This window comes from Scyliorhinus torazame, chromosome 10 (genome assembly GCF_047496885.1).
Source record: "Scyliorhinus torazame isolate Kashiwa2021f chromosome 10, sScyTor2.1, whole genome shotgun sequence".
NCBI classification, from domain to species: Eukaryota; Metazoa; Chordata; class Chondrichthyes; order Carcharhiniformes; family Scyliorhinidae; genus Scyliorhinus; species Scyliorhinus torazame.
The window spans coordinates 20,131,292-20,158,507 of record NC_092716.1 but is presented as its reverse complement, the minus strand read 5'-3'; the positions used below and the strand labels follow the sequence as shown (position 1 = coordinate 20,158,507).

General features: G+C 45.6%; 1 protein-coding gene and 1 long non-coding RNA gene across 3 annotated transcripts in view; one reads left to right on the top strand and one right to left on the bottom strand.

The window, feature by feature from the left end:
- LOC140430384 (uncharacterized) overlaps positions 1–26,585 on the bottom strand; it is a 119,575-nt gene extending 92,990 nt beyond the window's left edge. Inside the window, exons 1-2 of the long non-coding RNA XR_011949407.1 lie at positions 26,451–26,585; positions 24,720–24,982 (exon numbers count right to left, since the gene is read on the bottom strand). This is a non-coding gene — a long non-coding RNA (uncharacterized lncRNA). The remainder of the gene's footprint in view (positions 1–24,719; positions 24,983–26,450) is intronic.
- The window catches only part of wwox (WW domain containing oxidoreductase), a 1,140,899-nt gene that overhangs the window by 870,472 nt on the left and 243,211 nt on the right, over positions 1–27,216 (top strand). The gene's annotated exons all lie outside the window — the stretch shown is intronic.

The window sequence follows — 27,216 nt, the reverse complement described above, 5'->3', positions numbered from 1 at the left end:
GTTTACTTGCTTTCTTTGGCATTTGTAATCGACCTATGCTTCCACATGGAAGGGTAATGCGCAACAAGGTATTTTCCTCACTAAATAAGTTCACAAACCAAACCTCCTCAAAGAAATAGATCAGTTCCTGCGAGAGAAAAAAAACATGTCCTGGCCAGTAGGCTTGGTATTGGCGAACATAGGATGGCAGGAGTTTCACCATATGACTTCTCACTTCCAATTCTCTGCACACTTCCCTCCACCCTAGTCATGGTTCACTTTCATGTTGCACCACCTTTCAACTGAAAGTGAACAGCTTCTTTAGTTGGATTATCTTTACCCTTGGTCAAACAGCCATTTTTCCAGCTCCGAGATTTGGGAATGAATGAACTAAGTGTTAGAGCAGCACGGTGGTGCAGTGGGTCGTACTGCAGCCTCACGGCGCCGAGGTCCCAGGTTCGATTCCAGGCTCTGGGTCAATGTCCGTGTGGAATTTGTACATTCTCCACGTGTTTGCATGGGTTTCGCCCCCACAATCCAAAGATGTGCAGGGTAGGTGGATTGGCCACGCTAAATTGCCCCTTAATTGGAAAAATGAATTGGGTACTCTAAATTTATAATAGAAAAAAATGAATGAACTGAGTGTTCGAAGGAAATGAAAAGAAAAACACAATTTTCTTTTACCCTATCTATGGCATGTCTCCCAAGTTGCTCACAGCGGTATCTGTGAAATGAATATTCACTTCCTTGAGAATCCAGTACAATCCAGGAAGGTTAACAGCCTTAGATGAACAAGGCCGTTGCGCTTTGCATCATAGTGTTTACTGTATCGGGGAGAAGAATGGGCTAGGTACAGAATTCATTCGAGCAAAAAGAATACCAACTTTAATCCATTTACCATGCTCTGTGCAGACCTGTACAAGAGGGCTGATCCATTGTACAAATCATGTTTTGTCACTATGTAGACGGAACGCAAAATGAAATAGGAAATTCAATCGACAGTTTTTGGGAGGGAGACTAAGCAAAGACAAAATGTGCCACAAAGCAGAATGGCGGAATGATTGATTACATGTACCCAGTGCTGTGACCGACAGGCAACAGAAAAGGGCCCTGACAAAGTTCAAGGTTTTTCACCAAGAGGTGTGCACGACTAGCTTTAGGTGCAGAAGCGTGTTTTAAGACAGCATTTTTAAAAATTTGTTCTCAGCATATGGGTGCCACTGGCAAGGCTACATTAATTGTCCATCTGTTGTTACATTGAGAAATTGATAATTAGCCACCCCCTTGAACTGAGGTGCTCAACGCTGTTGGTGTGCTCAGTTAGTAGGGGGTTTCTGACCCTGTGCTGATGGAAGGTTTGCCACTGTGTGTCAGAGTCAGGATAATGGGTGACTTGTGGACATTGGTGGAGAAGGTGTTTCGCGGCATTGCTTCTATTGTCCTTGATGGTCAAATTCACAGACTTAGGAGCCGATGTTGGAATGGGCTTGGTATTCTGTGCTTCCTGTGGGATTAATTCCTGGGGATTCATTGTACTGACCTTTGCCACATGAGCTGCAAATAAGCATGCAACTTGATGTCCCTTCAACTGGACAGATCTTCATTGTTGCTTTTGACTAAATGGGGAGGAGGAAACAAAAGGGAATGGTAGATACCCACTTTTAATTCTTCTCCTGAAAGTTATCATCAATGGTCTGGATTGGTAAAAGGGAGCCATTCAATGACCTTACTTTGAAGAAGTAGAGGGAATAACCTATTTAAAACGTCTTTTGTATTCTTAATTATATCCAAAACAAATCGGCCCAAAACATAAAGTCTAAACATCATCTTGAAACAAATCAATAGCAAGCTCCCTCCAAGCCACACGCCATCCTGACGTGGAACAGGCTCCCGATCCCTTTACCATTGCTGGGTCATAGGCCTGGAATTCTCTCCTGAACAGCACTGAGTGTACGGGCAACACGGTAGCACAAGTAGCTAGCACTGTGGCTTCACAGTGCCAGGGTCCCAGGTTCGATTCCCCGCTGGGTCACTGTCTGTGCAGAGCCTGCACGTTCTCCCCGTGTCTGCGTGGGTTTCCTCCGGGTGCTCCGGTTTCCTCCCACAGACCAAAGACGTGCAGGTTAGGTGGATTGGCCATGCTAAATTGCCCTTAGTGTCCAAAAAAAGGTTAGGAGGGGTTATTGGGCTACGGGGATTGGGTGGAAGTGAGGGCTTAAGTGGGTCGGTGTAGACTCGATGGGCCGAATGGCCTCCTTCTGCACTGTATGTTCTATGTACCTGCACCATATGGACTGCAGCTGTTCAAGAAGACAGCCCAGCAGCACCTTGTTAAGGGCAGTTAAGGATGGGGAATAAATGCCAGTGATGGCCACATCTCAGGAAGGAATAAAAGATAACATTGCTTATCTATGCAGCTAAATATCATAGCTATATTAAGTTTAGAGTTTACACCCAATGCCAATAGCCAAAATAGTAATACAATCTAACGGAAATGTTTGTAAGTGTCATTTGTAGCCGGTTTTGCTGGGAGTTTCAGCCCGACTGTGTCGGTGAGTTCCCCACCGCTATCTAACCACACTTAGTGCGCAATCCTCCGGCCACGCTGCTCCAGAAAAGTAGCTGGCCGCATGGCCGTTGAAAGCCGGGAGACCCCGCTCCCGGGATCTATTCGTTTCACAACGCCTCGTGAGATTCAACGCAATCTCGCGAGATGTTGCAAGGGGAATCATACTCACAATGGGCAGGATCACTTTTTTAGCAAATCTGCATATTAGAGCGAGGCAGTAAGCCTTACTCTAATGTGCAGATTCCCGAGGTACCTGAGGCTTTGGGATTCAATCCCTTTACCTCGGGGACCTCGGGCCAGCGCCGTTTGATACTGGTCCCCACAAACGGTGAGCAGATGGAATGGAACTCATGGGGGTCTCCAAGGGGACCGGCCGGTAGATCGCGCCCACCATCACATGATTATTGTCCGGTTTAAACAAAAAAAAAATACAGTTCTGATCTAACTTCATGTTCCTTTGTGAAGGGAATCTTTTCATTCCAGTTAATGTGTGCTTAAATTGTGAAGGCTGGTGACATCAATAAAGGGAGTTAACTGAGCACAGGAACATGGTGAGGGGGGTGAGGGGGAGGATGCAGCACTAACATCTGCAGATTCAGGCGTCAACCCGAGAGATTTCATTGATTGTGTTATTTCAGCTGTGTTTGTTACTTCAGTTCTCTTCTTACTGCTGGACTCAGTGTTCCAACTAGCTGGGTCCTCAAATTTGCACGATCAGCACTCACTTGTATTTTAGCCAACTTCCCTTCAACCTCTCAATACATTGGGTGAAATTCCCACTGGGAGTGAAGTGCGTAGACCCCGAAATTTACAGGGAGGGAGCAGGTGTGCGTGCCTGCGGCTGGGAAAATCCAGAACACCGGGGGAGGGGGGGGCGCGGGCAAGAGTTTGGAGTGAGCAAGGAGGGAGGGATGTGCTGGACTCCTCTTGGCCCTTAACAATGTTGGAAAAGCATTTACCAGCTGGAACTGGTAACTGCCATCTCCATTCAGCTGGTTTCCCAAGCCCTGCAAAACAGCCAGTCAGAACATTGAAATAGCACCCCAAGATCTGAGGGGTGGAACCTCATTTAAATATTATGGGCCCGCCTCTTTAGTCCCCACCACCTTTGAAGCCTATGTGGGCACCTTCAGGACAAGTTAGCATCGGGCGTCACATGTTTACCCGATTCCAATCTTCTCCTGCCCATCATGCCCATAGAGTGGCCACTGTCAGAGGCCAAAAATACCAGACACCAGCTCTGGCAGACCAGGAGCGCTGCAGCGGGGCGGGGTGGGGGGATAACATCATGGCTCCTCATCCACAAACCCGCAACAAAATAAATGCACAGCCAGCACCTGCGTTTGTGAATAAAATGGCTCAATTTCAAGCAAATATAAGAACAGTAAACTGAATCACATTGTGTTCCTGGCTTGCCATGGCCTATTAGGCTCCTGAAGTTTGCAAAAGTACTTTTGAGTGAATTAAATTTTAAATGATTCTTCCATCCTCAACACAGTGGACCAGATATGAAGCCATCCACTCGCTGACGGTGGGCAGACCAGCTATGAACAGGGTCAACCTAATAGTAGGAGAGTAAAATCCTGCTTCCCCCAATTTCTGAATGGAAAGTGGAGAGGAGGCTAACCCTCATCACCCAATTTCTCAGTATGCGATCATCAAAATCCAGGCGGCGGTAATGACACCAACGGGCAAAATACTTACCCGAGAAAATTAGTAGCTCATTTTCTTCCTTCATCTCTGTTCCCCGCCCTGATTGATGTCCTTGGCTCTCACTGTATTTTACAAATCAATAGAATTTGACAGAAAAACTCAGAAGGAAGTCAATGTTCATCTTAATTCTTTGTAAACGATATTTTTATCTGAGCATGATCGATGAGATTTCCTCTTCAGTTGCAAATTGATTCAACGTTCCGTCATGTATTTAAATAATTAACATAGCACTGACTTTACGACATGTCATATGCATAGTGAGTGTCAGTAAATTGATTGCACTTGTTGGTAAATGAGAGTTAAAACGAAAGTATAAGAGAAAGTTACAACGTTGTCATACAAATGAAAAATAAACTTAAGAATGCCCAAAATCAGGAATTTAAAAAGAATTCTACAAATATGTAGAATGTCTGTCTGCGGCTGAAAAGGGACAGGTTAAGATTTCCAGCACAGACAAATTGTTCAAACTGCTTTGATCAGTCCTGCCCCAGCCAACATTTTAATTTATCTTTTCCGATGCTGAGTGATATGCTGTTTCCTAGTTAGTTTCAATTGCTCTTAAAAGACTGTGTGAATAAATACATTAACCATTGTTGGTTAAATTCCTGAACAATGCACATTTCTGAATATTTTTGGCAGAGAAAAATATATAGCTAATAAAAACACCTTGCATTTCATGCAGCCTTTTAAGACCATCAATCATCTCAAAGACCTTTGCAGCCAATTAAGTTGTTTTTGAAGTGTAGTTACTGCAGTAATGAAGGAAACAAGGCAGCCATTTTACACACAGAACACTCCCTCAAACAGCAATGTGATAATGAGCAGAAAATATGGTTTTTTGCTTACGTTGATTGATGGATGGTTGGCTGAGGGACCAGAATTGGCCAGGACACCAAAGATAACTCCTTCTTCAGAATGGGATCTTCATGTCCACCTGACTCATCCAACAGATACCATCTTTGACAGTGCAGCACTTCCTTAGTTACTGCTACCGTGAGTGTCAACCTTGAGTTTTGTGTTCAAGCCTTGGGGCGCAATTCAGCGACTCAGTTACGTCCGATGCAAATCCAGGTGCAGAGGGTGAATCACACGAGAAACCCAAATCGGGTTCCGTGCCGGGCGCTGGGCCGATCGCGAGTCACCTGACTTGTTCCACTCGGCATAATCAGGATCTTTCACAGCGGGATCAGCCGAATTGCTCATTTAAATACCCAGGCGCTGGATTCATCCGGCGCCCGGGATTCAACGGCTGCGCCTGCGAGACCTGGTTCACACAAACGTGGTTTAGTACAGGTTCACACAGACGTGGACCATGCGTGACAGCAGCTTGGGGGAGCTCGCAGGACACTGGAGACCCTCGGGTGCTTGGGGACAGGGCAGCATAGCACCCTGGCACTCCCCCAGCACCTGGGCACCTTAGCACTGCCAGCCTGGCGCTGCCACCAAGGCACTGGGTGGAAATGCCAGGCTGACAGTGCCAGGATGCTCGGGTGACATGGGTTGGCTCTTCCAGGGGTCAGGCCCGGGGGAGGGGGCCTTTCCCATGGGGGATGGGGTTCCAGGCTTCTTAGGAAGGTTGGAGGGTTGGGGGTAGCGATGGGGGTGGTGGGAGTCCTGAAAGCCAGGGGGGCCAGAGGGAGGCCTGAAGAGTGAGGAGGGCGGAAGTCGGGGCTGCCGGATAAAATGGCACCCGATCTGAGAGCCCACCATTCCTACTGGCGAGATCATCTCGCCAGCAGGAACTCTCTCCAAATGTGGCCTTTTCGGGGAGAAACATCCTGAGGCCCCAAAAGACCGGTGAAGTGCCGTTGAATAGCGGGGTAAATCGTGGCGCTGCAGTCGCCAAGAAACACTGCACAATGAGCCCAAAAGCGGACTTAGTTTAGAGTCCGCTGAATCGCGCGATTTGGTGTGGCACTTGAACTTGCAGCCAACTGAGCCTTGGCTGATACCCTGAATCGTAAATACCATTCTGCCATGTGAATGAAGAAATATTGAGATGTTTACGATCATGTTAGCAGCTCACACATTCCACTTCAGCCAACAAGGTTTCTTTTGCACTCGCCAGAAGTGTTTTTTGAATTTTCCCTTGAATAACCTGCCGTTGACTTGTGGGCACTGGAATCATCAGAAACAGCTAACTTTGCCCCTTCCCCTCCCTTCCAAAAAAAGATAAAATATACATCTTCAAATACTTTAAAAATAGATCCCAGAAACATTGACAAAATTAATTAAAAGATCAGTAGCATTAGTGCATTTGATAAGAGTGACCTTTACAGTGGTCTCATATTATACATCATCTTTGATTTATGCATTACTGCAGTAAGTGCAAAACTAATTGTACAGTTTGCGTTGAACCAGTTTTGTGAATTTTCATCCAAATTTAATGGGGTTACCTTCAATGGAAAGCATCGCACAACAGAAATTGACCTTGAAATTGGTTTATTCAGACACAAGTCAAAATATGGAAATGCAGAGAGAAAGAATGATAGCAGGAGCTATGAAATTGCAGAGTGTGTCATGTTTCTGTAAAGTGGTTGCAAGAATGCTAAGCTAAACTATATTATTAATGTGTGGAGCTGCAGAGGACAGTGGGGAAGTGCTCCATGTTGATTATTTCTTCATTTTGTTGATATAAGTTCCCACAGCTTCTGCCCAAAGCCCCTGAGACAGACTTTAGCAGTAGCTCCTCAGTAACTGCATCATTACCAGGCAAAAAAAAAAAGCAAGTCCTGTTGTTTTCATGTCAATAGCAGATGAAAACGTTATTCTATTCAAGTGCACAAAGAGTCGTGTATTCAGTAGGGACATGCAGATAGATTTATGAAATGAACCATTTCAAATGCCATTATCTTCCCACGGTGAGATACACCTTTCATAAATCATAGTGGCTGTGGAAAATAAAGCATTTCAGAGCACACAATCCCGTCCCTGTATCCTCAAACTATAGTCTTAGACATTGCAGCGGAGTGGGAGAGAAGAAAGGGAATGAGATGCTCGAGCCTTTTATACCTTTAAAGGTAGATTTCGATAACTGGTGACTGTAGACGGGCTTCTGTTCATTTATTTCTCTCTCAGCCAGGTGGCCTCCTGAATCGAACTCCTTCATAAATCGCAGATACTAATCCTGTGTACTACTGAGATCAAAGTAGAAACTGTAGTCACGTAATGGCTCAGCAGAATAGAGGCGACAGGATTGAAACGTTCCTTGCTAAATTGCCTCATTAGGTTGCCCCCTCCTTGCTGCTGTTCAGAGAATATACAGTAGCTGCAACGAAAGCATAGCACCGCTGATATGGGACTGAAATAAAAAGATAAGCTGCTGGAAAACCCTCAGCAGCTCAGGCAGCAGCTATGGGATGAGAGACAGAGTTAGCGTCTCAGGTCAGTGACTGCTGACGAAAGGCCATTGATCTGAATGTTAACTGTGCCTCTCGGGGCAGCATGGTGGCGCAGTGGTTATCACTTCTGCCTCACGGCGCTGAGGTCCCAGGTTAGACCCCGGCCCCGGGCCACTGTCTTTGTGGAGTTTACACATTCTCCCCGTGTCTGTGTGGGTTTCACCCCCACATCCCAAAGATGTGCAGGTTAGGTGGATTGGCCATGCTAAATTGCCCCTTAATTGGAAAAAAATAATTGGTACTGTAAATGTTTTTTTTTTAAACTCTGCTTCTCCCTCCGAAGACCCTGCCTTGGCCTGTCGAGTATTTTCAGCATCCTCTGTTTTAATAAAGTAGCAACATCCCAGATAGTGACTAGAACAGGGTCACCAGCTGGCACTTCTTCATGAGCAGTAATCACTACTTCAAGTCAATAAGTTTGCAAAATCGAATGGTTTGCAAAGAGGAATAAATTTTCATGCAACTTCCCATTTGATGTGAATCAGATTAAGAAAGAACCATTTTCACCTCCCCAAGTGAAGTAAAACTGTTATGCAATCAAATCATCCATTACTTTGACCTCCTGATCTAAGAAAGCGCGGGTGAAACTTAAAAGGTGCTCAGCATGAGGCAATCCATGAATAGAGCTGAAGTCGAACTAGGTTCAAGTGGACCTTGTGATGTGAGCGCAGGAGTGGCTGGGTTTCTGCGAGCTCCGGCTCTACTCATCTTTCAGTCTTTACTTTTATCCTTGTGCACATCTTTGTTTTGTCTTTTCTTGGTCTACATGGTGAGTGCAATATACCAAGCGTTGTTGGTAAGTGTTTCAGCTTTATTGAGTCGATTTGTAAAAAGCTTTAATCCTAGTTGATTATTGGCAGCTGAAAGAAGTTGGGGTGGAGCCCTGTCTTTGGTGGCACAGCTAGTTTTGGGAAGATTCACGCCCTGACGTTACGATGCTCACTGGCAGACAATGGCTGCTAGAGATTAAGTTAATCCGCCTGAATAGCTCGGCTCTGCGATGCGGGACGTCAAAACCCAGTTTCAGGCGGTGCACGCTGAGGTTCTTGTGACAGAGAGAGCATTGTCCTCGGTGGAAGCCTGCCTCCGCCCGTCGTCTTTCATGAGTGGCGAGGGGGAACCGGTGAGGAGACCTACTCTACCTGGTGTCTCCAGTGAGATGGTGAACAGGTTCCTGGCTGAGTCTGAGTACTGGCTGCCGTCTATCAGGAATCGTGATCTGGAGGGTGGGCAGCTCAATCTCGATGGAACACATTTAATCCTGTCTTCCAAGCCTGGGAATCCGAGTGGTTTATTCTGACAGTCCTTGCTCTTCTTCATCCTCATTTTTCTTTGGACTTGCAGAGGTGTTACCGATATTCCCTCGTGGTTTTGATGCCCTTACGAGCGAGTGGTGGTAATGTTGAAAGGTGGGCCTCTGATGGCACAGATAAACAGATATCAATTTTTGTTGTTTTTGGGGGGATTGCCGAATCCTTTCCTTGTTTTGGTGGTCTCGGCGGTTGCAGGACTGATGGCCCAACTATCTTGGTGGGAGTCCCCCGCTGCCTCTTCGACACGGACCAGACTACTTTGCTCTTGAGTCTTGGATCTTGACACCAAGGTGGCCTCTTGCCCCTTTTGGTGTGGTGTTGGTGGTTCGATGATCTATTTTGTCCTTCTTGGGCCTGGGGCTGGGAGATGGTGTTTTGGGGGCTTGATTCTCCGCTCTTAGCTCTTGTTCTCTTTTTACTTTCTCTAAGGGAGACCATTGGTTGTTAACATAAAGACCAAAGAAAAGTACAGCACAGGAACAGGCCCTTCGGCCCTCCAAGCCCGTGTCGACCATGCTGCCCGACTAAACTACAATCTTCTACACTTCCTGGGTCCGTATCCCTCTCTTCCCATCCTATTCATGTATTTGTCAAGATGCCCCTTAAATGTCACTATCGTCCCTGCTTCCACCACCACCTCCGGTAGCGAGTTCCAGGCACCCACTACCCTCTGTGTAAAAAAACTTGCCTCGTACATCTACTCTAAACCTTGCCCCTCGCACCTTAAACCTATGCCCCCTAGTAATTGACCCCTCTACCCTGGGGAAAAGCCTCTGACTATCCACTCTGTCTATGCCCCTCTATTTTGTAGACCTCTATCAGGTCGTCCCTCAACCTACGTCGTTCCAGTGAGAACAAACCAAGTTTATTCAACCGCTCCTCATAGTTAATGCCCTCCATACCAGGCAACATTCTGGTAAATCTCTTCTGCACCCTCTCTAAAGCCTCCAATCCTTCTGGTAGTGTGGCGACCAGAATTGAACAGTATACTCCAAGTGTGGCCCAACTAAGGTCCTATACAGCTGCAACATGACTTGCCAATTCTTATACTCAATGCCCCGGCCAACAGCTGCAACATGACTTGCCAATTCTTATACTCAATGCCCCGGCCAATGAAGGCAAGCATGCCGTATGCCTTCTTGACTACCTTCTCCACCTGTGTTGCCCCTTTCAGTGACCTGTGGACCTGTACACATAGATCTCTCTGACTTTCAATACTCTTGAGGGTTCTACCATTCACTGTATATTCCCTACCTGCATTAGACCTTCCAAAATGCATTACCTCACATTTGTCCGGATTAAACTCCATCTGCCATCTCTCCGCCCAAGTCTCCAAACAATCTAAATCCTGCTGTATCCTCTGACAGTCCTCATCGCTATCCGCAATTCCACCAACCTTTGTGTCGTCTGCAAACTTACTAATCAGACCAGTTACATTTTCCTCCAAATCATTTATATATACTACAAACAGCAAAGGTCCCAGCACTGATCCCTGCGGAACACCACCCTCCAATTAGAAAAGCATCCTTCCATTGCTACTCTCTGCCTTCTATGACCTAGACAGTTCTGTATCCACCTTGCCAGCTCACCGATCCCGTGTGACTTCACCTTTTGTACTAGTCTACCATGAGAGACCTTATCAAAGGCATTACTGAAGTCCATATAGACAACATCCACTGCCCTACCTGCATCAATCATCTTTGTGACCTCCTCGAAAAACTCTTATCAAGTTAGTGAGACACGACCTCCCCTTCACAAAACCATGTTGCCTCTCACTAATACGTCCATTTGCTTCCAAATGGGAGTAGATCCTGTCTCGAAGAATTCTCTCCAGTAATTTCCCTACCACTGACGTAAGGCTCACCGGCCTGTAGTTCCCTGGATTATCCTTGCTACCCTTCTTAAACAGAGGAACAACATTGGCTATTCTCCAGTCCTCCGGGACATCACCTGAAGACAGTGAGGATCCAAAGATTTCTGTCAAGGCCTCAGCAATTTCCTCTCTAGCCTCCTTCAATATTCTGGGGTAGATCCCATCAGGCCCTGGGGGCTTATCTACCTTAATATTTTTCAAGATGCCCAACACCTCTTCTTTTTGGATCTCAATGTGACCCAGGCTATCTACACCCCCTTCTCCAGACTCAACATCTACCAATTTCTTCTCTTTGGTGAATACTGATGCAAAGTATTCATTTAGTACCTCACCCATTTCCTCTGGCTCCACACATAGATTCCCTTGCCTATCCTTCAGTGGGCCAACCCTTTCCCTGGCTACCCTCTTGCTTTTTATGTACGTGTAAAAAGCCTTGGGATTTTCCTTAACCCTATTTGCCAATGACTTTTCGTGACCTCTTTTAGCCCTCCTGACTCCTTGCTTAAATTCCTTCCTACTTTCCTTATATTCCACACAGGCTTCATCTGTTCCCAGCCTTTTAGCCCTGACAAATGCCTCCTTTTTCTTTTTGATGAGACCTACAATATCTCTCGTTATCCAAGGTTCCCGAAAATTGCCGTATTTATCCTTCTTCCTCACAGGAACATGCCGGTCCTAAATTCCTTTCAACTGACACTTGAAAGCCTCCCACGTGTCAGATGTTGATTTACCCTCAAACATCCGCCCCCAATCTAGGTTCTTCAGTTCCCACCTAATATTGTTATAATTAGCCTTCCCCCAATTTAGCACATTCACCCTAGGACCACTCTTATCCTTGTCCACCAGCACTTTAAAATTTACTGAATTGTGGTCACTGTTCCCGAAATGCTCCCCTACTGAAACTTCTACCACCTGGCCGGGCTCATTCCCCAATACCAAGTCCAGTACCGTCCCTTCCCTAGTTGGACTGTCTACATATTGTTTTAAGAAGCCCTCCTGGATGCTCCTTACAAACTCTGCCCCGTCGAAGCCCCTGGCACTAAGTGAGTCCCAATCAATATTGGGGAAGTTGAAGTCTCCCATCACAACAACCCTGTTGTTTTTACTCTTTTCCAAAACCTGTCCAACATGGGCTGGTTGTGCCCGGTCCTCTCATTGAATATATCTTTGCCTTTTGCTTTTCCGAATGTGAGGGTGGCTGCCTGGTCCGGTTTGGGTCTGGAGAAATTGCGCTGCACGAGTCAGCCAAATTCCCCTTCGTACTGGGGTTCCCGGGGTATTGTTTTCTTCAGTCATTCTGTTTTTAAGATATGGGTGTGATGTTGGCCTAAATTGTTGCCTGTATCCTGTTTGGGGACAGATGGGTCATTTATCTATGGGGAGAACCCTTTGGGGATTCTGTCCCTGATTCATCCGGTGTTCTTGTTCCTAACGCTGCAATGCCTGGGAGGACTTGCCTGTAGTACATTAACACAAAGAACAATACAGCACAGGAACGGTCCCTTCGGCCCTCCAAGCCATGTACCGGTCATGATACCAACCTTTGCCAAAACCCTCAGTGGTATCCCTCTATACCCCTCCTATCCATCTGTTAACACCCGTCGCTTTCTTTTTGTTTTTTCTTGTTTTGTGCAAATTAGTGCAAAAATGGGAAAACTCCAATTAGCAGGTGTGTTTTTTTAAACTAGACTCAAAACAAGCCAACGGGGCATTTATTTTCAAGAAAGGCTGCTACAGACCTATTACATAGGTAACTAGCAAAATGATCAAATTTGCCATCAGAAACAAAGAGCAGCACCAATATGAAAATAACCTCGAAACAACCTGAATCGAGAGCAGTAGATCCAAGTTGAGAGAAAGTGACTTTGCCAGTGGATAATCGAAGAAGCCCTCTGATCTCACCCGTGCCTTTGTGACCACTTGGCACCACAATTCCAATGGTCTCCTGGCCAACCTCCCACCGTGCACCTCCATTAGTTCATCATAACCTCTGTTGCTTGGATCCTAACTCACGGCAAGTTCAATTCGCCTTCATCACTGTGCTCACTCCCAGCCCGGCAAAGTTACGATTTTCTTTTTTATTAAGGGTCAATTTAGCTTGGCCAATCCACCTACTCTGCATATCTTTGAGTTGTGGATGCAAGACCCACGCAGACACGGGGAGAATGTGCAGACTCCACACGGACAGTGACCCGGGGCCAGGATCGAACCCGGGTGCTCGGTACAGTGAGGCAGCAGTGCTAACCACTACACCACTATGCCACCCTGCAATGTAACAATTTTAAAGTGCTCATCCTTGTTTTCAAATCCCTCCAGGGCCTCGTCCCCTCCCTATCTTTGTAATTTCCTCCAGCCCTACACTCTCCGCGATCTCAGAACTCCTCCATATCTGACCCCTCGCACATCCCCAATTTTCTTTGCTCTAGCTTTGACATCCATGCCTCCAGCTACCTGGTCGTAAATTCCAAAATTCCTTCGATAAACCCTTCCCCTTCCTTATAGAGATTCCTCAAAAGCTACCTCTTTGATCAAAAGCTGCTCGAAGGGAGAGCTTATGTACGTACGAATTAGAACAAGAATTGGTCATATGCCCCCTCGAGCCTGCTCGGCCAATTAATAAATCATGGCTGATCTGATTGTGGCCTCCACCCCACATTCTGCCTGCCCCTCGATAACCTTTGCCAGCCTTTTTAGTCAACAATCTATCTGCCTTAAAAATGTTCAATTACCCTGCCTCCACCGCTCTCCAGGGAAAAGAATTGCAACGGTTTACGACCCTTTACGAGAAAAAATATTCCTCTCATCTCTGTCTTAAATGGGAAACCTCTCATTTTTAAACTTGTATCCCCTCGTTCTAGTATCTTCTACAAGGGGAAATATCCTCTCAGCATTCACCCTGTCAAGTCCCTCCCACGATCTTGTATGTTTCAATAAAATTACCTCTCAGTCTTCTGAACCTTAATGGATATAGGCCCAACTCGTCCAACCTTTCCTCCACCATCCCAGGTATCAGTCGAATTTTGGGGGAAAATCCCCTTTTTTTTCTTCTTAAGCTTTTCACACTTCAGTCTGAAATCAAAGTCCGCCGTATCACTTTACAAGATGATTCATTCTTTCTATTCACTCCTATGTAATTTGTCATTATATGATCCATAACTTCTGATTTCTCTGCCTTTCCAGAAGTGTTTTCACCTGCTCCATTGTGGTCCTTCTCTTGGTGTCAGGGAGGCAACACACCCATTGGGACTCCCCATTATGACTGCCAATCAGGCGCTCCTCCCAATTATTGGAATCCCTACTGAGCCGACATACGCCTCCCCATGGGAAATCCTTTGCTTCACGGCATTGCACATGCTGACCCAGATTGTCCTCGTGGTTGATACAGCAAAGCTAACACAGCCTGAGTGCCATGGGGTTGACATAAAGTAACGGTGCCGCAATGCTAAACTAAAGACGACAGTCACGTTACAAAGCTGGACATTCAATGTACCCCCTCCCCCCACCAAATAAGGTATATAAGGAAGGAGACATTTTTATGATTTGGGGTTAACATGTCCTTTCGGAAGATTGCACCACTTTACAAGAAACAGTGAATATCCAGGACCCAAATATTGCTCATAACTAGGGACAGGCAAAAGACAAACCCAACAGACATAGCAGAAGATTGTCTTTGCTGTTCGTAATTGCTTTGCAATTACCGACTCAAGGACAGCCCTTAATGGGTGATTTAAAGTCAGACAGGAGCGTAAATATATTTTTTTAAACTGTACTCAATAGGTAAGAAACAAAATGAGAAAGGAGGTGCTGACTCATTCGCCTCCCCCAATTAATTCCCCCAGATTAACCATTCGGTAAAATTAGCATTGTCCATATGAGTAGGTGACTTGCTGTGTTCGGAAGTAGACATACTGCATTTTGGAGTCAGATAAAGCAGACTGAACTACATGACTTCCACTCATTATAGTTTGTTGGTTCCGTTTGTGGTGCAGAGGAATTTCTGTAAGAAAACGAAGCAAGAAAACAGTGGGCAGTGAGACTTCTGTTTAATTTATAGGTGGCCAGGTAGGTATGTCTATCTGTCTGTCTAAAATATATTTAGTTTATGCCACTTTTTTCCATGATGCCGTACCCTGTTTCTGGCTGGTAGCCGTGCATCCTGCTACCACGATCCCTAGCTCACTCCAATTCGCACCAATTTTAAATTGCCCTTGAAGTAATGTTTTCTTGTAATATTGCAAAGAAGTAGTTGAAGATCGATTCACCTGCTCACAGTTGCAAACCAATATAATAACCTTTATTGGTGTCACAAGTAGGCTTACATTAACACTGCAATGAAGTTACTGTGAAAATACCCTGGTCGTCACACTCCGACGCCTGTTCGGGTGCACAGAGGGAGAATTCAGAATGTCCAATTCACCTAACAAGCACGTCTTTCGGGACTTGTGGGAGGAAACCGGAGCACCCCGGAGGAAACCCAAGCGCACACGGGGAGAACATGCAGACTCCGTACAGAGAGTCACCCAAGCGGGAATCGAACCCGGGACCCTGTGCTGTGAAGCAACAGTGCTAACCACTGTGCTACCGTGTTGCCCTACCACTCTCAAAGACCTCTGATTCTGCCATATCACTTCTCCGGGAATTTATCCTTCACTTGATGCTAGTTCCAGACAGCATGGCTGAGATCTAGAGCTGATCAGAAATAAAATCCTTGGCCCAAAAACGACTTTATGGTGTGCATTGCATTGCCTTTACGATGAAAAGAAAATGGTCTTGCCTCCTCCGTGAATGCTGTTTACCACCAGGGAACAGAAGGCTTTCCCTTGCCTGCCACAGCTCCCTGGCTGAATTATAATTTCTATTTCTTTCCCTCTCACTGCTTCCTATTTGCATTTAATTAGTTAATTGTATTTTCAATTAAAGTGTGGTCAAAATGTGGCAAGTTTCTTGGGAGTACTGAGGTTTTAATTTAAGAAAAAAAAAATATGCTGTGCATTTGTAGATTTTACAGTTTTATAATACGAATTGCATCACCCCCAGGGTAAAGGGTCTAGTCCAAAAAACTGACTCAAAACCCTCTGAGTACAAAGAATAATATTGCAGCTTGTTTTTATACAGACAGATCCCTCGCGAGTGAGAGCTTCAAGAATGGGTAGAGTGTTAGTGTTCCATTGAGTACTTCCATGGAACAGTAGGGCACTGATTTACTGCCTTCCTCCACTCTGCCTGTTCCTTCTCTCAGCCAGGTGGATTCGGTCAGTTTTGTGAGGGGAAGCTAGTATGGATGTGCTTTTATCGGTAAATATTGAAAAAAATGATCAGCGAATGATTTCCAATTTTATGGAGAACAAACTTGCATCTACAGAACACCTTTCATGAGCGCAAGATGTCTCCAAGTGCTTTGCATCTAAATAAATACTATTTGGAGTATATAATGCATCACTGTTATGATGTCGGAAAAAGAGGCTGTCAATTTGCGCACAGCAAGCTCCCACAAACAACGATGTGGTAATGACAATCAATTTGTTTCAGTGATTTTTAAAAAAATGATTTGCAGGATGTGAGTCAAGCTGACTAGGCCAGGATTTATTGCCCATCCCTAGTTGCCCTTGAGAAGGTGGTGGTGAACTGCGTTCTTGAACCACTGTGTTCATGTGGTGTAGGCACACTCACAATGCTGTTAGGGAGGGGGTTCCAGGATTTTGACAAAATGACAGTGAAGGAACAGCATCTATTTCCAAATCAGAATGGTGAGTGGCTTTGAGGGGAGCTTTCAGGTGATGACATTACATTGATACATACTTAGAAGATAGGAGCAGGAGAAGGCCTGTTGGCCCTTCGAACCTACTCCGCCATTCATCACGATCATGGCTGATCATCCAACTCAGTCGCCTGATCCTGCTTTCTCCCCATAGCCTTTGATCCCATTCATCCCGAGTGCTATATCCAGCCGCCTCTTCAATATATTCAAAGTTTTAGCATCAACTACTTCTTGTGGTAATGAATTCCACAGGCTCACCACTCTTTGTGTGAAGAAATGTCTCCTTGTCTCTGTCCGAAATGGTTTACCCAGAATCCTTAGACTGTGACCCCTGGTTCTGGACACACCCATCATTGGTAACATCTACCCTGTCTAGTCCTGTTAAAATTTTATAAGTCTCTGTGAGATCCCCCCTCATTCTTCTGAACTCCAGCGAGAACAATCCCAACCTCGTCAATCTCGCCTCATATGACAGTCCCGCCATGTGTCTGCAGCTCTTTTCCTTCAAGGATACATTTCCAGATCCAGATGATGAGTTACTTGCAGGGCAACTTCCAGGTGGTGGTGCCCCCAGATATCTGCTGCCCTTGTCCTTCTGGACGGTAGCGGCCGTGGGATTGGAAGGTATAGCCTAAGGAGCCTTGGTGAGTTCCTGCAGTCCATATTTTGATGGTGCAAACAGCTGCAACTGCTTGCCGGTGATAAAGGGAGTTTGTGGAAGGGGTACCAATCAAACAGCCTGCTTTGTCCTGGATGGTGTCTTCTTGAGTGTTGTTGGAGCTACACTCATCCAGATTGGTGGTTAAAGGGTTAATGTTGATAAGGACTCCATGAAATACTCCCTTATATATTGCTCTTCCTGGAAAGAATATGGGCTCTTTGGCATCTACCCAAGAGGGCAAACAGTGTCTCAGTTTAACATCTCAATCAAAAGGTGGCACCTCCGACAGTGGGCACCCCTTCAGTACTGCGATGGGAGTGTCAACCTCGATCATGCGCTCCAGTCCCTTGAGTGTGGCTTGAACCCGTGACCTTTTGACTCGAGAGGCGAGAGCGCCACCCACTGAGTCACGGTTGATAACTAGTATGCAGAAATATCTAGTTTTAAAAGCCATGAAGGTTTGCAATTGTAAATATGTAAGGAAACGTCTTAACCTGAGCTGTTCTCATATTCTTCTAGGCAGGGCTGTCAGCAGCACATTAGGGCGAGGGTTAGAGTGGAATTTGTCACCGGAATTGGTGACAGGTTGCCTGCCTATTTAAATGATTGAGCTGTGGCATAGCGAGTGCGAGTCTGTTCTCGGTCCTCCCCTTTTGGCTTGAGATTTCCAGAGGGCATGGAGAAGACAGGTTAAAGAATGAACAGAGACATTTCAAAAGATGTTAATTTGATAGAAACTAAGCTGTCTATTGATGTCTAGTGGGCTGAGAGGAGCAGCTGAAACCTGGCTGCCTAGCTGTTTTGATGTAGTCTTTACAGTCTGTAATGTTTATGGCTTTAATCTTTCTGTGACCATTTCACCAAAGGAATTTAAAGAATGGTTCACACCATTAAACACCTTTTAAAAATGAAACCATTGCGAGGAATTAGCGTTAATCTTACGATTTCTTTCTGATGATTGCTACTTTTTTAAAAAAATGTGATTGCACAGTTCATATTGCGCTGTGAAATCAATAGCTGAAAGATCCAGGCAGGAACAGCCGCTTTGTGGGTGTCCTGAAACAACATTAAAAATAATTATGCATTTTTAAATATTATTTTGATTCCTTCAAATTGTCACAGAGCCCAGAAATTCAAGGTGTGCCAAATTAGTTGAATTCCATTATTCATGACATTTTAGGAATTTTACTGGTGCGTTTCAGGACCAGTTTTCCATGACAGTCACTGGCATTGATCATAAAGCTCGGTAACTTCCTTGAGGCAGTACCTTCCTTGAGGTGTTGCCAGCACTGGGAGTTTAAACAAATCTCTGGATAAATGTTAAACGGAGTTGCTCTGTTTTACAGCTTGGTTGTTCCATTTTGTGACGCTGTACGTTCACCCCTTGTTTATTCTTACCCAAGTCTTGCCTTGAGTCAATAAAAGAAAAATACTGCGGATGCTTGAGATCTAAATAAAAGCAGAAAGTTCGAGAAGTACTCAGCCGAGCAGCGTCTGTGGAGCGAGAGAAGCAGAGTTCAATACAGCTTTTCTTCAGAACTGAAGAGAGATTCACTGCTGAGGTTTTCCAGCTCTTTCTGTTTTTATTTCTTTCTCAAGTTAACCTGAAGAGATGGCTACAATAGTGAATGTATCATTGTGCCACGGAAAGCCCTCCAAATGGCATCTGGTTGTAGGTGGGTGAGAACCTAGTAAACCCATCCAAATGTTAAAACTGACAATCCTGGCAGAGAATGGATATTCTGCGAGAAGTTGAACGAGAATAGTTTTGAAACGATACAGATTTAATTCTCAATAACCACAGTGATTTTGAGGAATGCACCTAATTCCTAAACCAGCATCACCCCTGGACTGCTGTCACACGCACTTGGCATCTAGCTCTGTCACACTCTGCCAATGCAGGTTGTGTGCGCCAAGGAAGGAATGGCTGAGGAAAACAAGGTTAGTGACACGCCATTCTCCCCTACCCCATCCCTCAAGAAACAATTGCTCAGCTCAATTTATAAAAAGGGGGGTTCCTAATGGGGGACCTGACTAAATTCCCTTCTCTAATTTCCTATTCAGTTTTTGTTATGTCCTTACCCTTATTTTGCTGAAGGTGATTTCCTTGAGTTGGGGCATATCTGTCTTTCAGGTGAATGTTAAATTGAAGCCTTGTCTTCCCTCTCTGGGTGGACGTAAAATATCCTGTGACAACATTCCAAGGAAGTTCTGCCCAGTCTCCTTACAGAATCACAGAATAATACATCACAGAAGAGGCCCTTCGGCCCATTGAGTCTGCACCGAAGCATTAAAATACCTGACCTAATCTTATTAGCCATCACTAGGCCCATTGCCCGAACGTTATGACATGCCAAGTGCTCATCCAGGTACTTTTTAAAGGATGTGAGGCAACCCGCCTCTACCACCATCCCAGGCAGTGCATTCCAAACCGTCACTGCCCCCTGGGTAAAAATGTTTCCCCTCAAATCCCCCCAAAACCTCCTGCCCTGGCCTTGAACTGTGTCCCCTCGAAACTAGCCCTTCAACTCAGGGGAACTGATGTTTCCTTTGCACCCTGTTTATGCCCCCCATAATCTTGTACACCTCGATCAGATTGCCCCTCAGTTTTCTCTGCTCCAGCAAAAGCAACCCAAGCCTATCCAACCTCTCTTCGTAACTTAAATGATCCATCCTAGGCAACACCCTGGTGAATCGCCTCTGCACCCCCTCCAGTGCAATCGAATCCTTCCTATAATGTGGTGACCAGAATTGCACTCAGTACTCCAGCTGTGGCCTCACCAAAGTTCTATACAACTCCAACGTGAGCTCCCTGCTTTTGTAACCTATGCCGTGATTGAAAAAGGCAAGTGTCCCATATGCCTTTTTCGCCACCCTATTAACCTGCCCTTCTGTCTTCAGAGATCATTGGACAAACACACCAAGGTCCCCTTGTTCTTCGGAATTTCCCAGTGTCAGGCCATTCATTGAGTTCTTCCTTGTCACATTACTTCTTCCAAAGTGTATCACCTCACACTTTTCAAGATTAAATTCCATCAGCCACTTTTCTGCCCATTTGACTATCCGTCTACATCTTCCTGTAACCCAAGTCACTCAACCTCACCGACAGTAGCACAGTGGTTAGCACTGTTGCTTCACAGCACCAGGAATCCGGGTTCGATTCTTGGCTTGGGTCACTGTCTGTGCGGAGCCAGCACGTTCTCCCCTTGTCTGCGTGGGTTTCCTCCGGGTGCGCTGGTTTCCTCCCACAATTCCTGAAAGACATGCTTGTTAGGTGAATTGGAAATTCTGAATTCTCCCTCTGTGTAGCCGAACAGGCGCTGGGGTGTGGCGACTAGGGGATTTTCACAGTAACTTCATTGCAGTGTTAATGTAAGCCTACTAGTGACACTAATAAAAGATTATTACTAATCCAAGATTATTATGCACCTGGTCACATGCTCAAAAAATTCAAACACATTTGTTAGGCATGACCTCCCTCTGACAAAGCCATGCTGACTATCCCTGATAAAACTTGCTTCTCCAAGTGGAGATAGATTCTCTCCTTCAGAATTTTCTCCAATAGTTTCCCTACCACTGACGTGAGACTCACTGGTCTGTAGTTCTCTGGCTTATCTCTGCAACCTTTCTTAAATAGTGGGACCACATTAGCTGTTCTCCAGTCCTCTGGCATGTCCCCCAAGGCCGGAGAGGAATTAAAAATGTGTGTCAGAGCCCTTGCAATCTCTTCCCTCACTTCCCACAGCAACCTGGGACACAATTCACCGGGACTTGGAGATTTGTCCACTTTTAAACCTGCAGGCACCTCCAATACCTTGTCATTCCCTATGACAGTTTGGTTTGGTCTTTAGGTGCACCTCAACTCCAGTCATTGAGCTAGTGAATCTTCAAATACCTTCTCATACTTCTTCAGAAGTTGTTGTAGATTGTTCCTTGAACCACTAGCTGATTTACTGCTCCCCAGTTGATGTTAAGCTTTGCCAACCATGCACTACCAGATAAAGCAGGAAAATTTCCACGGACAACGTGAAGAGGCAGCTCCGCTGTTTGTCCATTTAGTTGTACTTTCATCATTATGCTTCCTTTTAATGGTACGACCGACCTCTTCTGTGTATGTACTTAGGATCACATTTAAATAATTACGGTGCAGACGGAGGCCATTCAGCCCATCGAGTCTGCACCGACCCGCTGAAAGAGCACTCTACCTAGGCCCACTCCCCCATCCTATCACTCTAACCTGCACCTCTTTGAAAACTAAGGGGCAATTTAGCGTGGCCAATCCACCGAACCTGCACATCTTTGGACTGTGGGAGAAACCTGGAGCACCCGGAGGAAACCCACGCAGACACGGGGAGAAAGTGCAAAGTCCACACAGACAGTCATCCAAGGTTCGAATTGAACCTGGGTCCCTGGCTCTGTGAGGCAGGAGTGCTAACCACAGTGCCACCGTGCTGCCCTAAAGGCAGATGCTTCAACTACTGATTTAAAATTATCTCCGATATTAATGATACAGCTGCGCCCACTTCCACTTCCTATTTAATTTGGTGACATCAAGTTTTGAAAATGCCCAGAATGCTGATCGCCCTGCACTCACAATATGCCTAGTTTCAGCTCTTGAAATTGTTCGGGCACGTCATTTTCTGAGTGGTCTTGAACTTTGTCTACTAATGTATAGACATGACTAGTCTGCCTAGTTGTGTTTTTTCTTGCACATCATTGGTGTTTGAGAAGTCTTCTGAGCCCAACATGTCTTGGCAAGATGGGCCTTTTTGCCACAGTTTTTGCACTAATTTTCTGTACTCCATTTCTCCGCTGAGTGTCCAACTTGTGAGCAGCGGCGACATGGTTGTACCCTTGCAGCCTTGTTTCTTATGTTATCGATTTTGTGGGTCTTCACTCAAGCCCCTATCTGTGAAGCTTCTTTCATTGCTAGCCGCATTGATGTGGCAATTTCCACAGCAGCTTTGAGATAAATCGCTTACAGTAAGCAGTTTCCTCTGAATAGCTTCACTGCGGAGTCCACAAACCAGCCTATCACGATGAGTGTCATCAAGTGTTGCACCAAACTTGCAATATTTTGCTAACCTCCTTAAAGTTGCTACGGATTATAAAATGCTTTCACCTGACTCCTGATTACGGCAGTGGAATCAAAATGTTCCTGAAATTAACAAAGGTATAGGTGAGAAATACCCTTCTCATTGGGGTGATTCTCCGATATGGAGGCCAAGTGTTCGCGGCGCCGTAAACGCCGTCGCGTTTCACGACGGCGTGAACAGGGCCCGGACACGACCTATTCCGGCCAGCACGGCACTGGAGCGGTTCACGACGGCGTGAACAGGGCCCGGACACGACCTATTCCGGCCAGCACGGCACTGGAGCGGTTCACGCCGCTCCAGTGTCCTTATGCGGTGCCAAATGGGCGTCGTGCCAACCCGCGCATGCGCAGTTGGGGCAGCCCAATCCTGCGCAAGCGCAGTTGGGCCACACCATCCTGCGCATGAGCGGGGAACGTCTTACCATCGCCGGCCCCTCACCAATATGGGGCCGGTGTTCTGGGGCCGCGCGCGGAAGGAAGTAGGCCCGGGGGGGGGGAGAGGCTGGCCCGCCGATCGGTGGGCCCCGATCGCGGGCCATACCCCATCGGAGGCCACCCCGGTGAAGGAGCCACCCTCCCTCCCCCACAGGCCGCCCCCCCAGCGTTCTCGCAGAGTTCCCGCCGGCAACGACCAGGGGTGGACGGCACCGGCGGGAACCTGTCGTATCGCAGCGGCCGCTCGGCCCATCCAGCCGGAGAATCGCCGCTCGCCGGTTCTCCGAGCGGCCCGGTGTGAATCGCGCGCCGCTGCTTTCGGGGGGTGGGAGAATCGCGTGCGGGGTTCGGGGCAGCGTGGCGTGATTCGCTCGGCGCCCCGGCGATTCTCCCACCCGGCATGGTGGGGGGGAGAATAGCGCCCATAATCTTCATCAGTTTGTTATACGACTTTTCTCCTGGTTTTTCTGGGTGAACTAATTTTTGTGGCAGCATAAAAGTTTTACTTCAACCAAACTGAGTAAGGTTGCGACCTTTAGGTCCTCCCGTGTTTGATTCACTGTGAGATACAATTGGAATCGTTCCTCATTTGAATTCTAAGTCCCACAGCCTTCATCAAACGGATCCATGGCACTCGTTTCTCCCGTCATTCTGGATCCTGGCTCTTAGGTTCCATATTTCAGCCAACTTTTGTTCCAATTCTTTTGGAGAGATGATACAAGCGAACCCCTTATCCACAATGCAACTTCAAAATATTTCCTTTATGCTTTCCTGTGGTTTGACTTTTCCCCCCCGAGTAGTGGCCTGCACAGAGTCAGAAGACTTCTGAATCCACGTTCACACAGCCTATATGGCTTCACCATGTGCACGGTCTCTACAGTCCAGACTCTACCCACTTTAACGGCAAGCAAGTTTTTGAACTGTAGTTCTCCTTACTCCTGGTTGTGTACCGTTATTTATTTTCTTGTTTGAAGCCTTCAACATCAGCAGCTTGCTTCGCCCGATGTGTGAGAGAGTCCGACCCCGAGAACCTTTCTCCACACCGACCCCTTCTCCACTGATTTTGTGGACTATTTCTTTTCTTTCAACAATTTTGTTTTCTTGCCTCTATCCTCATCGCCAATCCTCTCTTTTGTTGTATCTTTGAGTTGCCGCAAAGAGAAAAGGGATTGAGGTGCCCACATTCTTACAAACATGATCCTCACTGCAGGGTGATGCCCTCTCCATGTAACAGTATTGTGGTCTCTTGTGCGTCCTTGATTTTCGCCACCATTGATGGCCATGCCTTCAGTAGCCGAGGACCAGAGCTCTGGAATTCCATCACTCAGAGTCTCTTGCCTCTATATCACTCTCCTCTTTTAAGAGGCTCATAAAAACCCATCCCTTTGGCTAAGCTTTTTGGTTCCTCTCTTAATAACTCCTATGTGGCTCAGTGACAAAGTGTCTTTGATAATTGCTGCTATGAAGTTCTATGGGGCAACATCCTGTGTTATGGTTGCTGTGTTTATGAATGCAAGTTATTATTAGTGAATCTCGACGGTGTATGAATTAGAATTGCATGCGGTTCTGGAGCAAGAACTAAACTTTTCTTAGCTGTGCCAAATATTGATTGCAGTTATTTTAAGTTATGTCCAATCTAAATGAATACCTTTTTACAACTTCAGAAAATTGAAAGCAATTCAGGAAATATGGAAGATTAATCCAAGCAAACAAACACCTCTGAAATGCAGATCACAGTACAGTACATTAATAAAATTTGGGATGTAATCAAGGTGATTGATATGATATATCTTAAGTTGTAGAAAGCGTTTGCGAAGGTTCCTCCCTCAAATCTTATGGCCAGAGCAAAGGATTCAGAACTGTAGAGAAGTTGTAAATTGGTTTATTGATTAGTTGGATAATAGGAAACAAGAGTACTTAACAATGATAATGGGTCAGGTTAGTCAACTGTGAACATTGAAATTGCTCCAGAATCTTGCTATCTTTTTTACACCCTCAAACTCTTCCAATAAACTTCCAGGTCATGATTTGCTTGGCGAAGGTACTTGCTGTTCTTGTAAGGGCTTTAACAGAGTTGTAAGTAGTTTGTGGTTGTAAACGTTTGTGATCGAACCGCTAGTGTTGTACTTCAAGGAAATTGTTGTTTTTCCAGAGGTTTACGGATGCATAGTAACTTAGGAGATGCCTGTAATGATTATAATAATGGTTACATAAGTTATTGAGAATAGAAAATATGATGTGTAAGATGAAATGGACAAAAGGTGAACTACTTGACCTAATGGTGACAGTGTATGGTTGCAATTACCAAGTTTAAAACTGTATGTTACAAAACGTGTAGATAGATTCAGAGAGCAAACGATCAGAAAGTATTAATTATATTGTTATTAAGATGTCTTATATAGAACATTAATAGCACACTGGCCTACAGCAGCTGCTACGGTGCATTTGTGAAGAACACAAGCTGCCTTATGGAGGGACAGAGTCTATGGATCTCTGAGAGATGGTGCCTGAGATTAACAAAGTTTGAAACAGAGAGAAGTCATGTGTGTCAGCTTGTTCGTGAACTTGAATAAACAATCAAAGAGACTTCCACAGGGGCCTTATCCCATCTCTGTTTTTCTCTGAAACCTCTCCTCAAAGCTGAGTGGGTTGTGTTTTGAAAACCCACCAGAAATCCTCATTGTTGCAAACTGAGTGTTCAGAAAGGAGGATTCCGAATCAGCACCACTGTCTCCATTAGAAAAGAGAATCAGCTAGCAAGAACCATTCCAATGAGAAATGCAAATACAAGCAGCTACTGTGGAAAGTGACCCCTCAGCTGTAAACAAGCATCTGGACAATCCGTGAATATAATTTTTTCTAATTTTACTTTATACTTGGCCATGTTTTAAGATCTGATGCTCTGTAGAGTTTGTTTTTTTTGCACACTGGGGGTTGTGTGTGTGTTTTGTTTTTACATTACTGGGTAGTTGGACATTTTTCTACATTTTAAACCATTTGTTAAGAGTTTCTGCCGCGTTATCTGGGTGAGTTTATGGCAACAAAACTATCTCTTTACTTGTTAACTGCAGGGGCCTGACTGATTTATTTCTTATAGGATATACACGCAGTTAAGTATATATATATTGATATTGAGTCGCCAATATCACCTCCTTTAGAAATTCGAACACTGTTATATCTAACCGAGGAGTGGGACCAAAGAGTCAGTTCATCCCCTTAACTTGGTCTTAATAATATAACATGAAACCTTGTACCGCGCTTTGAGTATTGTGTCAGGTGTTGATCACTGTGGACTTTTAATGGTGAACAACAAACAGGCTCAGGAGCAAAGGGTAAAGGTAACATCTAATCCACATGTCTTTAAATGGTGAAGGAAATTGATGGAGCGAATCTGAAAATGCTTTGTGCAAAACTGGGCAATGTGATTATAAATTGCGAAACATGAAAGAGAATCGCCTTTGCACTTGCAGTTGTTAAGTTAAATTGGATATAGACTGGCAGCTGTCACAGGGAACGTGGATGCCGTAGAAGCGTTTCGAAATAAAGAGAGCATGTTGAGGGTGTTGGAAGGTGACAATGGTTGGCATAAGTCATATGTTTGAACTAAATAACAGGTTGAACATCATGGACAAGTGTGTTTTCTTTATTCCTACCTTCCTGTTCTCCATATCTGTACCCTCCACCAACTCTAGATAGATCTCTGTGCTCCTTCAGAAGCCGATTTTCCTTTACTCCATCATCAGCAACCATGCCTTCGATTGGTTAGACTCTATGCACTGAAATTCACTCCCTGAATATCGCCACCTCTCCCTCCTCAATTAGGGTGGCACAGCAGGTGGCACTGCTGCCCACAGCGGCAGGAACCCGGGTTCGATTCCAACCTTGGGTGACTGTGGAATTTGCACATTCGCCCCATATCTGTGGAGGTTAGGAGGATTGGCCATGATCAATTGCCTTTGTGTCTAAAGGTTGTCATGATATGCAGACATGCAGATAATGATATACAGACAGGCAGCTAATGAACACAGAGAACAGGACATGACCAATGAGCAGGCAGGACACTGAGGGGTGGTATCTCACTATAAAAGGCACGAGGCACTCACACTCCGCCTCTTTCCACTGATGAACATCTACAGAGTGAGTCAGGGTGTATGCACAGTATCACACCTCCAGCACATGGCTAAGAGCTGGTCTGGTTCAGTCAGACAGAGTAACCACACTTAGGTTAGCAGAGAGTCAAACTCACAGAGAACTGTGCTAACTGTGCTACTGGTTCAGATTGAACTAACTTCAAGGTCTGGAGTATCTTTTGGTTAAAGCTGCATCCAGTTGCAGCCTGTGTTATCCCAGAGTACGTAACACAAGAAAGGTTAGATGAGGTTACAGGGATAGGACGAAGAAGTGGGAGTAGGTAGAGTG